The sequence below is a fragment of the Triticum aestivum genome, chromosome 7A (genome assembly GCF_018294505.1).
Source record: "Triticum aestivum cultivar Chinese Spring chromosome 7A, IWGSC CS RefSeq v2.1, whole genome shotgun sequence".
NCBI classification, from domain to species: Eukaryota; Viridiplantae; Streptophyta; class Magnoliopsida; order Poales; family Poaceae; genus Triticum; species Triticum aestivum.
Window position 1 is genome coordinate 222,837,451 of NC_057812.1, and position 12,331 is coordinate 222,849,781.

Genomic DNA, 12,331 nt, shown 5'->3' on the forward strand with positions numbered 1-12,331 from the left:
GACCTAAAAACTCCTTAATCATCATCTGAAAAGTCTGCAACATTAACGTTGCAGCCCAAAACGGGTCAGCACATGGAATATGCTGGCAATGTAACACATAGAGAGTAATGGAATAAAACAGCTATACTATATGCATATTTGGCTAGTGGAAAACTCTATGGTTACAGTTTTGCGTAAAGCCAATTTTTCCCTACTTCAAAGGAATAAATTTATTTAACTATCATGGTAGTTGTTAAACATTGAGAATGGTTGACAGCATCCTCAATCCCATTTAAAAATATCATTAACAAAACCCAACAAAATTAATGTTTTTAGAGTAACATGTTGAGATTCACATGATAATCCAAGTACTAGATACTCAAGATGTCCATAACCGGGGACACGGCTAACCATGATTAGTTTATTACACTCTGCAGAGGTTTGCGCACTTTTCCCCACAAGACTCGATCCCCTCCATTTCGTTTCTCGTACTACATGGTGTTTGAGAATACGGATGACCGAGACATAGTCTTTCAGAAGCGCTAGCACCTTACGATGGATAGACCGTTACACCTACTTTCCCCTACATCTGCTAGTCTACCCTGTAAGAGTTCGCACGACTTAATCAACTATGCCAGAGCCCATAATGGCTTGTGGATGCACACGGAAGTTTCTAGTATGAATAATCTCATGATCCCTTTGAGCCTGGGTGGCGGTCCAAAAGAAAACAGGCAAGTCCTGGACTACCCAGGTGCCTCAATCCACCCAGATGTGTGTTCAAGTTACCACCTTAGATAAACCATTAATTATCAAACTCACATCTGTCATGGATATCACTCACCCAATCCACGTCTACTAGCATAGCATGGCATAATACGCAAACGTAGAAGTAACTCCCAAAGGTTTGATAATAACCAGGTAATAGGTACTACCTCAACTACTTCCCATCCCACAATTTAATTAGATCCTAATCATGCAATGTTTGAGGATTGATCTAATGCAATAAAACTGGGTAGTAGAAAAGTGCGATCAAAGTGTTACTTGCCTTGCTGATGATCCGGGAAACCTAGCGATTCGAAGTAACAAGCGGCGCACTCCGGGTATTCTATCGCAGACAAACAAACAAGCATACAATAAGTACTTATCTAATGCACAGGTAAAACTCAAAGAAGAGATCTAACCAGAAGGTTCAACTTAAGAACTCCGGTTGGCAAAAAGAATCAAATCGAACAAAGCAACGAAAATCAAACGGCGAAAGAAAACAACTTCGTTCTACTAATCTGGATCTAGGTCAATTTTTACAGTAGCAAAAACTTGTTTAAGTTGGTTAAACAGATAGAGGGTTTCGAGACGAAACTCCAGGCGCTTGAATCACCTGATTCCGATAAACGAGCGAAAACTTATACTAAAACGAAAATCGGATCAGGAATCGCGATCAGAAAAATCGCGGATTTAATCTGAGAAAAAAACGAACGTTCGTTAAAATGAACGAACGGACGAACGCTCGCTATTTAAATAAATCAGAAAACCGATCTATTTAAAAAAACCGAAACAAAAAAACCGACGGAAAAACAGGACGGTTTTTTGAAAAAAAATCGGCACGGAAATCGAGGCGACCTCGGGCGGCGTGTCGGCGGCGGCGGCGTCCGGCGGCAGGGCGGCGGCACGGCAGCGGGGCGGCGGCGGCAGGGGCTGGCAGCGGCGGCTCGGACTGGGGGCTAGGGTTTGGCTCGGCTGGGCCTCCCCCCGGCTTATAAAGCCTAGCGGGCCGGGAGTCCGGGTCGGACACGGCCCCTAGGTCGGTTCGTTTTTTTAATAATTACGCGCAGAAGAAAAATAAAAAGAAATAATAACGGACTCCAAAAACCCGAAATAAATTTTCCCGGGCTTCTAAAATCAAGCCGCACAAGGTGAACATTTATTTGGGGCCTAAATGCAATTTTGAAAAACGCACATTTTTCCTAAATTCAAATAAAATAACGAAAAACTCCAAAATAAAATCTTATTTGATTTTATTATTAAATCCTCAATATTTCTTTATTTTTTCAAAGTCATTTTATTCCCTCTCTTATATTTTTGAAATAGAAATAATTGACGATAAAATAACAAAATCAAATGATCCTATTCTCAAAAATTGAGAAAACTCAAATATAAAAATAACAAAATCCCCAACTCTCTCCGTGGGTCCTTGAGTTGCGTAGAAATTTCTAGGATCAACCAAAAATGCAAAAATTAAAATATGATATGCATAGATGATCTAATGTATAACATTCCAAATTGAAAATTTGGGATGTTACAAACCTACCCCCCTTAAGATGAATCTCGCCCTCGAGATTCGGGTTGGCTAGAAAATAGGTGAGGGTGGTCCTTTAGCAAATCTTCCTCTTGTTCCCAGCTGGCTTCGTCCTCCGTGTGGTGGCTCCACTGAACTTTGCAAAACTTGATAACCTTGCTGCGAGTGACTCAATTGGCAAACTCGAGAATCTTAACTGGTTTCTCCTCATAGGTCAAATTGTTATCCAACTGAATTGTTTCCAATGGCACTATATCTCTCAACGGTATGTCAGCCATCTCCTCGTGGCACTTCTTCAGCTGAGAAACGTGGAACACATCATGAACTCCTGACAATCCTTCGGGCAATTCCAACTTGTAGGCCACTTCTCCCATACGCTCCAAAACTCGATATGGTCCTACAAATCATGGCGCTAACTTTCCTTTAACTCCAAAACGCTTTGTTCCTCGAAGTGGAGATACTCGAAGATAAGCTCTATCTCCAACTTCATAAACTGTCTCCTTGCGTTTAGAATCTGCATAACTCTTCTGTCTGGACTGGGCTACCTTGAGCCTATCGCGAATCAATTTCACCTTCTGTTCAGACTCTTTAATCAAGTCAGGTCCAAACAACTGGCGGTCTCCAACTTCGTCCCATGACAACGGTGTCCTGCACCTCCTTCCGTACAAGGCTTCGAAAGGGGCCATCTTTAAACTGGTTTGGTAACTGTTGTTGTAAGAGAACTCTGCATATGGCAAATTATCGTCCCAACTAGATCCGTAATCTAGTGCACAAGCTCTCAGCATATCCTCCAAAATCTGATTGACTCTCTCGGTCTGTCCATCTGTCTGTGGATGAAAAGCTGTACTTAATTCTAGCCTGGTACCCAAAGTTTCATGCAACTGCTTCTAGAACTTTGAGGTAAACTGGGTTCCTCTATTTGATACGATACTCCTCGGAACTCCATGCAGACATACGATCCTGGTCATGTATATCTTTGCCAACTTAGCACTGGTGTAAGTGGTCTTTACCGGGATGAAATGAGCTACCTTCGTCAATCGATCAACTACAACCCAAATCGAGTCATAGCCTGAACGAGTCCTGGGTAATCTCGTGATAAAATCCATGCCTAACTTATCCCACTTCCATTCAGGTATCGGCAATGGTTGTAACAATCCTGCTGGCTTCTGATGCTCTGCCTTTACTCTCTGACATACATCACAAACTGCTACATACTCTGCAATATCCTTCTTCATTCTGGTCCACCAGAAAATATCTTTCAAATCCAAATACATCTTGGTATTTCCTGGATGAATCGAATATGGTGAATCGTGTGCCTCTTGCAGTATCAACTTCCTGATCTCTGGGTCATTGGGCACGTAAACACGGTCTTCAAACCATAGGGTGTCGTGCTCATCCTCAAGAAATCCTTTAGCCTTTCCTTTGCTCAGTTTCTCCTTAATAGAAGCAATCTCCTTGTCAGTCCTCTAAGCTTCTCTGATTCTATCCATCAAAGTTGACTGAATCTCCAATGATGCTACATAGCCTCTCGAGACTATTTCTAAACATAGTTCACAAAGATTTTCTGCTAACTCCCTTGGTATTTCTCCCGTCATTAATGTATTGATGTGGCTCTTACGGCTCAATGTGTCAGCTACTACATTAGCCTTTCCGGGATGGTAATGCAATCTCATATCATAATCCTTGATGAGCTCCAACCATCTCCTTTGTCTGAGGTTTAACTCCTTCTGCATGAAAATGTACTTCAAACTCTTATGATCCGTGTACACCTCACAATGGTTTCCAATGAGAAAATGTCTCCATGTTTTCAATGCATGCACTACGGCTGCTAATTCCAAATCATGTGTAGCATAATTCAACTCATGAGGTTTCAGTTGTCTTGAGCCATATGAAACAACTCTCCCTTCCTGCATAAGCACTGCTCCAAGTCCTCGACGTGAAGCGTCGCAATACACCTCATAATCCTTGGTCTGATCTGGCAAAATCAACATTGGTGAAGTAACCAAGCGTTTCTTCAACTCCTGGAAACTAGCCTCACACTCCTCAGTCCATATGAACTTGGTTTCCTTCTTTAATAACTCCGTCATAGGCTTCGCTATCTTTGAGAAATTCTCAATGAATCTCCGGTAGTATCCTGCGAGTCCAAGAAAACTTCGGATCTCTCCAACCGTGGTTGGTGCTTCCCACTTGGTCACGGTATCAACTTTAGTGGGATCAACTGCTATTCCTTCTCCGGATATAACATGTCCGAGGAATCCTACTTCCTTCAACCAAAACTCACATTTGCTAAACTTGGCATACAACTGATGTTCTCTGAGCTTCTCAAGTACCAATCGCAAATGTTCCTTATGCTCCTCTTCATTCTTCAAGTAAACCAGGATATCATCAATGAACACCACGACGAACTTATCCAAGAACTCCATAAACACTTTGTTCATCATGTTCATAAAATAGGCAGGTGCGTTAGTCAGACCAAATGACATAACGGTATACTCGTACAGACCATACCTGGTGGTAAAAGCTGTCTTAGGAATATCCTGTTCTCGAATCTTCAACTGGTGGTATCCTGATCGCAGATCGATCTTGGAAAATACCTTAGCTCCTTGCAATCGATCAAACAGATCATTAATCATTGGTAGTGGGTACTTGTTCTTGATCGTTACTTCATTCAATCCTCGATAATCAACAACCATCCTTAACGATCCATCCTTCTTCTCTACTAGAAGTACTGGCGATCCCCAAGGCGAAGAACTTGGGCGAATATATCCTTTATCCAATAACTCCTTAATCTGCTTCTTAATTTCCACCAAATCCTTTGCTGGCATCCTATATGGTCTCTTCGATATTGGCCCGGTGCCTGGCAATAGCTCAATCAAAAACTCAATATCTCTATCCGGTGGCATGCCTGGCAACTCTACTAGAAATACTTCAGGGAAATCCCTTACCACTGGTACTTCCTCCTGCACTACTCCTGTTAAACAATTTACTTGAGTCCCTTTTGGCACATGCCGGGATACATACTTGATCCTTCTCCCTTCTGGGGTGGTAAGCAAAATTGTCTTACTGGCGCAATCGATGTTTCCTCCATACATCGACAACCAATCCATACCCAGAATTACATCCAATCCTTGTGATTCCAAAATGATTAGATCCGAGGGAAACACATGCCTACCTATACTCAATGGCACTTGAAAACATCCTTGACTGGCCATATACTCCAATCCTGGCGAGCTTACTAGCATAGGTGTTCTAAGAACCTTAGTGGGCAGGTTATACTTATCCACAAATCCCCTCGATATGTATGAATGCGATGCACTAGTATCAAAAAGAACGAGTGCAGTAAATGACTTAACCAAAAACTTACCGATTACGGCATCCGGCTGCTCTTCAACCTCCTCCACGTTTACGTGGTTCACCTGTCCCCTGTTGAAAGGGTTCGGCTTCTTCCCAGAGCTTCCATTGCTATTTCCATTTTGTAATTCAGGACATTCATTTGCATAATGTCCTGTCTTCGAACACTTAAAGTGACTTGGCTCAGGTCCTTCTTGGCTGGGGTTGATGGGTTGGTGCGATTCTGGCCATTGCTTCCTCCATTCCCATTACCATTCCTGGTGCCATTGTGATTGTGTGAGCTACCTCCTCCATGAGTATGCTGAAAATGTCCTCCCGGTCTAGGGGTAAAATGTGGCTTCTGCTGAGCTCCTGAATTGTACTTCCCTTGTCCATACTTCCTCTTGCGATTCTCAATTTGTTGTTGCTTGCCTTCAATCATAAGAGCACGGTCTACCAACTCCTGGTAGTTGTTGAAGGTTGCTACCATCAACTGCATGCTCAACTCACCATTCAGTCCTTCCAGAAACTTCTCCTGCTTAGCTGCATCCGTAGCAACGTCATCTGGGGCATAACGTGCTAACTTACTAAAGTCCTCCACATATTGGCCTACTGTCCGTCCTCCATGGTGCAAGTTGCGAAACTCACACTTCTTCATGGCCATAGCTCCTGCTAAAACATGGGCAGTATGAAAGGCTTGCTGAAACTGGTCCCATGTGACAGTGTCGACAGGGAAAGTGGCTGTGAAATTCTCCCACCATGATGTTGCGGGTCCTTCAAGCTGATGTGCGGCAAACTTCACCTTCTCCGCATCCGTGCATCCTGCTGTGGTCAACTCTCTAGCTGTCTTGTGGAGCCAATCATCTGCTATTATCGGCTCGGTGCTACTGGAAAACACCGGCGGATTCAGCCTAAGAAAACGGGCTAAGTGATCAACAGGTGGTGGTGGTGGTGGGTTGTTGTTGTTGTTCCCCTGGTTCTGATTCTGGACTAGCAACTGCATCAATGTGTTCTGCTGCTGGATCAACTGGGTGAGCTCCGGTGGGAAGGTAAATCCGGGGTCACATCTCGGAGGCATCTGAGGGTTTAGAAAAGATGAGATGTAAGAATAGAGGGGGTCTAAAGAGAAAACACTACCCATATGCACATGAGGCAAAAGCAAACAATTCACTTCATTCAATCAAACAAGGGCATACAATCGATCTAACTATTGCAAAAGTGCTCGGACTACTATATTTACATGGTGGACTACTACTACTGATGAGGTGGTCTACTAGAGATATTCTTCGGTTGCAGACTCCATGATATCTGCTCCAGCTTCATCAACATAGTCATCATCGCTTTCGTCTGGGTACGAGTCTGTGTCGTCGATGATGATGTAGTCTTCCGGGCTAATCTCCTTGGGCTCTTCGTCTTCATCTACTGGTGTAGGGTCTCCCATAAATATCGCTAGCTTCATAGTTAGGTCGGCATTCTTATACACCAATACTTCAATTTCCTCTTCATAATCTTCACGTGTAGCCTTGAGTTCTTCCTTCAGTTCCTTGATTCTTGTCCTTGCCTTCTTCCGATCTATCATGTCGGCGCACATCTGGTTCTCCTACCGTCGAATGTGCTAGTTTAACTCCTGGATAAAAGCTGCAATTGATCTATCATTCCTGGTGCTGATCATCTCCCAGTGCTCATCTCGGCGCCCACAAATCTGGTAGATTGTATCCTTGAGATCATTGCGGTAGACTTCTCCAATGCGTCCCATGGCGATGTGAGCTGCCATGCTCTTTCCTAGACTCCAAGTTGGTGCATCAAAAGAAAACTCTATGGGCTCAGTGACTGGCATGAACGTCCTTCCTGGAACTTGAACTTGAATCATCCAGCGCTCTTCTTCAGGTAAAGTGGCGTTGTAGGTTCTGGTGAAGCTTGGTACTCCTATCTTCACGTATCTAGTGACTTCCTTCAAGTGACGTCCAAAAGGGGTATCTTCATCCGGTTGCGTGAACTTGTTCCTTGCATCCGCCATCCTAAAAGAGTAGAAAAGATGAGGAGTCAGAGGAGAAGAGAGTGAGTAGTGATCTAGGTCTTTAGCTTAGTGGTCGTGTCCTACAGTCAGCGTGTGCTTTGATACCATCTCTGTAGCGACCAGACCTCAAGCAGTCTGATCTCTGTGCTCTGGTGTCATCCCTAGATCAGTAATGCTAACACCACACAGTACTCGGAGGATTTATAACAGAGTTGCAATCACACACTTATTACATCGAGTGTCTCAAGCGAGAACTTATTACAATAAATATGGCTTAAGGCCATCTAACAATGATAACAGCAGAAGGCTTGGAAGATAAGTGAGTCCATCAACTCCAACGACATCACTGAGTATAGAACCACGACCTAAAAACTCCTTAATCATCGTCTGAAAAGTCTGCAACATTAACGTTGCAGCCCGAAACGGGTCAGCACATGGAATATGCTGGCAATGTAACACATAGAGAGTAATGGAATGAAACAGCTATACTATATGCATATTTGGCTGGTGGAAAGCTCTATGGTTACAGTTTTGCGTAAAGCCAATTTTTCCCTACTTCAAAGGAATAAATTTATTTAACTATCATGGTAGTTGTTAAACATTGAGAATGGTTGACATCATCCTCAATCCCAATTAAAAATATCATTAACAAAACCCAACAAAATTAATGTTTTTAGAGTAACATGTTGAGATTCACATGATAATCCAAGTACTAGATACTCAAGATGTCCATAACCGGGGACACGGCTAACCATGATTAGTTTATTACACTCTACAGAGGTTTGCACACTTTTCCCCACAAGACTCGATCGCCTCCGTTTGGTTTCTCGTACTACATGGGGCTGGCGGCAGCGGCTCGGGCTGGGGGCTAGGGTTTGGCTCGGCTGGGCCTCCCCCCCCGGGCTTATAAAGCATAGCGGGCCGGGAGTCCGGGTCGGACACGGCCCCTAGGTCGGTTCGTTTTTTTAATAATTATGTGCAGAAGAAAAATAAAAAGAAATACTAAACAGACTCCAAAAATCCCGAAATAAATTTTTCCGGGATTCTAAAATCAAGCCGCACAAGGTGAACATTTATTTGGGGCCTAAATGCAATTTTGAAAAAACGCATATTTTTCCTAAATTCAAATAAAATAATGAAAAACTCCAAAATAAAATCTTATTTGATTTTATTATTAAATCCTCAATATTTCTTTATTTTGGGAAAGTCATTTTATTCCCTCTCTCATATTTTTGAAATAGAAATAATTGATGATAAAATAACAAAATCAAATGATCCTATTCTCAAAATTTGAGAAAACTCAAATATGAAAATAACGAAATCCCCAACTCTCTCTGTGGGTCCTTGAGTTGCGTAGAAATTTCTAGGATCAACCAAAAATGCAAAAATTAAAATATGATATGCATAGATGATCTAATGTATAACATTCCAAATTGAAAATTTGGGATGTTACAAAATCATTCTCTAACCTTGGTATGATTTCTGGATCGATTACCTTCTGAGAGATTGCATTGAGGAATGCACATAGCCTCACAATGGCTAATCGAACGTTATCCGATAGAAGCCCCCTCAATGCAACCGGAAGCAGTTGCATCATAATCACGTGGCAGTCATGAGACTTTAGGTTCTGGAACTTTTTCTCTACCATGTTTATTATTCCCTTTATATTCGACGAGAAGCCAGACGGTACCTTAATACTGAGCAGGCATTCAAAGAAGATTTCCTTCTCCTCTTTGGTAAGAGCGTAGCTGGCATGACCCTGATGTATGCCGTCTTTTCCGTGCATACTGATACGTCTCCGTCGTATCTACTTTTCCAAACACTTTTGCCCTTGTTTTGGACTCTAACTTGCATGATTTGAATGGAACTAACCCGGACTGGCGCTGTTTTCAGCAGAATTACCATGATGTTATTTATGTGCAGAAACAAACATTCTTGGAATGACCTGAAACTTCACGGAGCAACTTTTTGGAAAATATAAAACTACCTGCAAAAGATGAAGGCCAGGGGCCCACCACATGTCCACGAGGGTGGGGGCGCGCCCCCTACCTCATGGGACCCTGGTGCCTCTCCGACTCCAACTCCAACTCTATATATTGTCTTTCGGGGAGAAAAAAATCAGAGAGAAGAATTCATCGTGTTTTACGATACGGAGCTGCCGCCAAGCCCTAAAACCTCTCGGGAGGGCTGATTTGGAGTCCGTTCAGGGCTCCGGAGAGGGGAATCCATCGCCATCGTCATCATCAACCATCCTCCATCACCAATTTCATGATGATCACTACCGTGCGTGAGTAATTCCATCATAGGCTTGCTGGACGGTGATGGGTTGGATGGGATCTATCATGTAATCGAGTTAGTTTTGTTAGGGTTTGATCCCTAGTATCCACTATGTTCTGAGATTGATGTTGCTATGACTTTGCTATGCTTAATGCTTGTCACTAGGGCCCGAGTGCCATGATTTCAGATCTGAACCCATTATGTTTTCATCAATATATGAGTGTTCTTGATCCTATCTTGCAAGTCTATAGTCACCTATTATGTGTTATGATCCGTTAACCCCGAAGTGACAATAATCGGGATACTTACCGGTGATGACTATAGTTTGAGGAGTTCATGTATTCACTATGTGTTAATGCTTTGTTCCGGTACTCTATTAAAAGGAGGCCTTAATATCCCTTAGTTTCCGTAAGGACCCCGCTGCAACGGGAGGGTAGGACAAAAGATGTCATGCAAGTTCTTTTCCATAAGCACGTATGACTATATTCGGAATACATGCCTACATTACATTGATGAACTGGAGCTAGTTCTGTGTCACCCTAGGTTATGACTGTTACATGATGAACCGCACCCGGCATAATTCTCCATCACCGATCCATTGCCTACGAGCTTTCCAAATATTGTTCTTCGCTTATTTACTTTTCCGTTGCTATTGCTATCATCACTACAAAATACCAAAAACATTACTTTTACTATTGTTACCTTTTGCTACCGTTATCACCACTATCATATTACCTTGCTACTAAACACTTTGCTGCAGATATTAAGTTTCCAGGTGTGGTTGAATTGACAACTCAGCTGCTAATACTTGAGAATATTCTTTGGCTCCCCTTGTGTCGAATCAATAAATTTGGGTTGAATACTCTACACTCGAAAACTGTTGCGATCCCCTATACTTGTGGGTTATCAAGACTATTTTCTGGCACCGTTGCCGGGGAGCATAGCTCTATTCTTTGAGTCACTTGAGAGATCCAAAAACCAAGATATATCCCTCAACTACGAGGGGAGGTAAGGAACTGCCATCTAGCTCTGCACTTGATTCACCTTCTGTTATGAGTAAGTTTGCGACACCTACACCTACACCTGCTTCTGCTATTCGTTCTGATATGTCGCATGTTATTGATGATGCCACTTCTGCTATGCATGATACTTATGATGAAACTACCTCTATGCCTGATACTACTATGCCACTTAGTGATTTTCTTGATGAACAACTTGCTAGGGCTAGATAAATTGAAAATATTGAATCTGATGATACTGATGATGAAGAATCACTTGTTATTCCTAAGGGTTATGTTTTTGATCAAGAAGCTTCTTTAGCTATTTTAGCTTTCAAAAATAGAAATGAACTCAAAAGGTTATTAGCTAAATGGAGTAAGCAATCTCTAAATGCTAGAATGAAACCTGACCCTGCTTTTGCTACTTCACCTATCTTTGTTACTGATAAGGATTATGAATTCTCTGTTGATCCTGATATAATTACTTTGGTTGAATCTGATCCTTTTCATGGTTATGAATCTGAAACTGTTGTGGCACATCTTACTAAATTGAATGATATAGCTACCCTATTTACTAAAGATGAGAGAACTCGTTACTTTTATATCCTTAAAATATTTCCGTTCTAATTAAAGGGTGATGCTAAGATATGATTTAATTCTCTTAATCCTGGTTGTGTGCTTAGTCCCTAGGATATGATTTATTACTTCTCTGCTAAATATTTCCCTGCTCATAAGAAACAAGCTGCTTTAAGGGATATATATAATTTTGTGCAAATTGAAGAAGTGAGTCTCCCACAAGCTTGGGGAGGCTTCTCAGGTTACTTAATGCTTTGCCTAATCATCCTCTTAAAAAAAATGAAATACTTGATATCTTTTATAATGGACTAACCGATGCCTCCAGAGATTACCTGGATAGTTGTGCTGGTTCTGTTTTTAGGGAAAGAACACCGGATGAAGCTGAAATTCTACTGAATAATATGTTGACAAATGAAAATAATTGGACTCCTCCGGAGCCAATTCCTGAGCCTGTTCCCAAACCAACTCTGAAGAAGAGGGGTATTCTATTTCTCAGTCCTGAAGATATGCAAGAGGCAAATAAATCTATGAAAGAAAAAGGTATTAAAGCTGAAGATGTTAAGAATTTACCTCCTATTGAGGAAATACATGGTCTTAATTTACCGCCTGTTGAAGAAACATATGATCTTAATCCTCTACCTATTGAAGAAACTCATGGTCTTGATAACCCGACACAGGTAGTAAAGGTAAATTCTCTCTATAGATATGATAAAGTTGAAATCCCATTTACTAAATTTGCTAGCCCATGCTTAGATGAGTTTGATAAATTTATGGCTAAGCAAGAAGATTTTAATGCTTATTTTGGTAGACAATTGAAATACAATTCAAATATGCTTGAACACTTGGGTGATTATATGGCTA